Genomic DNA, 3,979 nt, shown 5'->3' with positions numbered 1-3,979 from the left:
CACACGGGCACCACACTGCACCCCCCCCCCCCGCACCCCCGCACCGCGTTCACGGCACCAATTCCACATCACCGTACCACTGCGGCACTACGGGATTGCACAACATTGATGATTGTGTAAGCGGGTGTGATCAGTGCCATGTTGAATGATGACGGCCCGCTCTGCGATGAGCTGTGAGCTGAGATTCGGCAGCCGAGGTCTGACTCATGGCTATAGCTGAACCGTGCACTCCGGTGGTCACATCCTTCGTAATGGGCATTTCATCACGTGGCCGTGTGGGGTAGCTGGTGTCCGAGTGCCGAGGACTACGGTGTCCGATTTTGGGAGGCGGGGGGGAAAGGGACAGCACATCCGGCACCGACGTTGAACCACTCGTTAACCACAGCGCCACTCGGTCACCCTCACGAGGCCCCTGGCATCGGACATAGCACAGAGTCTTACAAATTAAGTGCAACAGTGAGTTTAATTGTGAAATTCACATACAGATGCCCTACCCCCTACAACTAAACTGTGCCCTGCACACGTGCCAACTTACTATGTTTGTAACTTCTTTGCCTTACGGGTCCTACCACTACGTCTAGGTGTCTCCCAGATGGTACAGCAGGAATGGAGGCGGACTGCTGAGAATCACGCCCTGCGACATGGCTCCCCGTCGGCACGCGTTTCCTGGGGCGGCCCAGCTTCGATGGGCCAGGCTGCTCGACGGGTGTGCTGGATGGCGTGGTGCCACCCTGTCCTGCCCGCTGCCCACCAATGCGCCAGGGACGGAATGGGGGGAGGCCGAGTGTTCAGGGACGCCCCTTGCTGGAGGTACTGGGATTGGACCCAGAACCTCCTCCTCCCTCGCGGAGCCCTGTGGCCCCTGGGCCTCACTGTGGGACGGAGGTGTGATTGGAGACATGCCCCGTCGCACCACCGACACCTGGCGCTGCCAGTCCTGGAGGCCTGCACCGGTATCGACCACGGTCCGAATGTTCGCAGAGACGGAGCCCAGGGAGTGCAACATTCCTGCCAGGGACTGTGCTACCTCAACCTGTGAGTGCGCTACGCCATCCATCACGTGCGCCAGGCGGTCGATGCTCTCCGCGACTGACTGTTGGGACTGTGCCATGGCCTGCTGGGACTGGGGCATGGCCTGCTGGGACTGGGCCATGGCCTGCTGGGACTGGGCCGTGGCCTGCTGGGACTGGGCCATGGCCTGCTGGGACTGGGCCATGTCATGGTGAGACTCGGCCAGAGCCCGGAGCGCGGCAGCAATGTCGTGATGGCTCTGGCGCATAGCTGCCTGTGAGAGAGCAGACGTCTCCTGGGCCATGGATGATGCGTGCACATGAAGCCCAATGCCTTGCAGAACCTGACCAATGGCCAAAACCGTTTCACCCATTGCCTCCACCGCGGATGCCACCCGTGCAGTCTCGGCCTGGGTGGCTGCAATGAGTGACACCACTCCTTGCTCCTGGACGCGGATGGACGCCTCCAACTGCGTCTGCAGGTGCTGGAAGATGGCCCTCATCCCATTATTCAGTCCCTGGGTGTCCACATGCATCGGGTGTCCGGGTGGGTCAAGTACATCCAGGAACCCGGGATTGAGCGGCAGCTGGTTGCTGGGCCTGGGCTGCCCTCCAACCGTCCAGCCCCTCGGCTGCTCCAAACTCCACCTGCTGTACTGGCTCGGCTGTGTGGTGCGCACCAGACCGTGACCCGGGAATCTCAGCACTTATTTGCCCAACCGAGGTGAGTGTCTCTGCGATGGTGGATCGTGTGGGAGACAGCAGTGCCGCTAGCTCTAGGTCATCGTCCGTAAAGAGGTCTGGTGTGTCTTGGTCCCCCTCATGGCCAGGTGCCGGGTACATGCGGCCCATGTCATGTTCCGCTCCAGGTGATTCCGTGGACTGTGTGGCCGTCCTCTGTGCGTCACCGACCACTGTCCCCATCCTGTCCCCGTCACTGTCGTGGCTCATGGCCCTACTTTCATCACTATCCGTCCTGTGCCCCTCAGTATTGTCTCTGTCCGTCCTCTGTGCGTCCCCTCCAGCGTCCCGGACTGAGAGGATGGCCCTCCTGTCCGACTTCTTGCCACCCTCTGGCGTGCGTCCCTGGGTGCGGTTGAGGTTGCAGATGGTCGGCTGTGTCTTGGCCAAGACGACCCTGGTCGCTCGGCGGCTGACCCTGGGGAACACAACGATATGATGTTCGTTAGACATGCTGGGCCGGGTGTATGGTGGTGGTGGGGGCAGTGTGTGAGGGGGGAGGGGATCGGGGGTGCAGTGGGCAGAGTGAGAGGGGGGAGGGGATCAGGGTGCAATGGGCAGAGTGTGAGGGGGGGAGGGGATCGGGGTGCAGTGGGCAGAGTGTGAGGGGGAGTGGATCGGGGGTGCAGTGGCCAGAGTGTGAGGGGGAGTGGATCGGGGGTGCAGTGGCCAGAGTGTGAGGGGGAGTGGATCGGGGGTGCAGTGGCCAGAGTGTGAGGGGGGCGATGATGGGCTGAGGGTGGGGTGGGGGGGGGGGGGGAGGACATGCAGGGTTATCTCACTTGCTTCTGCGCCTCCGAGCTCGCATGGCACGACCTCCCGGGTGCCGGATCCCCCAGTGAGGTACAGGGCCCTCTGCTCATGAACGTTTAGGGGGTGCAGCACAGGCGAACACCCTCCGGTTCTCATACGCTCATGGTGGTTGTGAGCTGTCTTGTCCTGGTGGGGGGGTGCTGGGGTTGGATAAGCATCACAATTAGGCGGGTACCATCAGGGCGTGCAGATATAGGCTACATGAATGGTGGGTGGGGAGACAGTTGGAGCCATGCCATGGCATCTCTCCAGGGGGTTGCGGTGCTCATGTGGGTCGAGTACAACGTTGTGCACCCTGAGCGCCCCCCCCTCCCCCCCCACTTCCCACCCTCGTGCCCGGGGGGGGGGCGGGTTTGTGACCCGGGGGCACCATCGTGGCACTTACCCTGGCAGCCCTAGTGAGGTCGTGGAGCTTCTTCCAGCATTGCTCCCCAGACCGGGGGGGGTGTACCCCACAGCACTCACAGCGGTGCCAACGTCACGCCAGCCATGCCTCACTGTGCTGGATGGCTGGCGATGCCCATGTCTTGGGCATAGGGTGGCCCTTCGTTGTTCAACCTCATTGAGAAGGGTGTCCAGGTCCGTGTCCCGGAACCTCGGTGCGGCTCGTCGGGGCTCAGCCATCTCTCTTCCTTCTCCTGCTCCTGGGTCCTTCTGTGCGTGGATTGCGCCATTTATGGCGGTGCGTGGCGTCATCCGGGCATCACGCGCTTACGATGTTGCTTTCACGCCACGCCTCCCCCGGGTTCCTCGCGGCCCCGCTCCTAGCCCATTTTCAGGGCCTGAATCGATCGCGATCGGGATCGTTTTGCGCCGTCGTGAAACTCGACGCCGTACCCGATGGCGCAGGGACTGTCGTAACATCGGAGAATCCCGCCCAGTATCTCTGTAACCACTTATTTATGACCCTAGGATGCGGTCCAGGGGATTAGTCAGCCATTAATCTAATTAGCCTTCCCAGTACCTTTTCTCTCGGGATTGTTTTCATTTCTCACTGCCTTTATCCTCTTGATTTTGCAAAAATGTTTTGTTTTATGTGTTCATACATAGCAACACATATTAACACGGGCAGCACGGTAGCACAAGTGGATAGCACTGTGGCTTCACAGCGCTGGGGTCCCAGGTTCGATATCCCGCTGGGTCATTGTCTGTGCTGAGTCTGCACGTTTTCCCCGTGTCTGCATGGGTTTCCTCCGGGTGCTCCGGTTTACTCCCACAGTCCAAAGCCGTGCAGGTTAGGTGGATTGGACATGCTAAATTTTCCTTAATGTCCAAAAAGGTTAGGAGGGGTTATTGGGTTACGGGGATAGGGTGGAAGTGAGGGCTTAAGTGGGTCAGTGCAGATTCAATGGGTCGAATGGCCTCCTTCTGCACTGTATGTTCTATGTTCTAACACAAATTGAACACACATTAAC

Source organism: Scyliorhinus torazame, chromosome 14 (assembly GCF_047496885.1).
Source record: "Scyliorhinus torazame isolate Kashiwa2021f chromosome 14, sScyTor2.1, whole genome shotgun sequence".
In the NCBI taxonomy this organism is placed as follows: domain Eukaryota; kingdom Metazoa; phylum Chordata; class Chondrichthyes; order Carcharhiniformes; family Scyliorhinidae; genus Scyliorhinus; species Scyliorhinus torazame.
Note: the sequence above shows the minus strand (reverse complement) of the source record.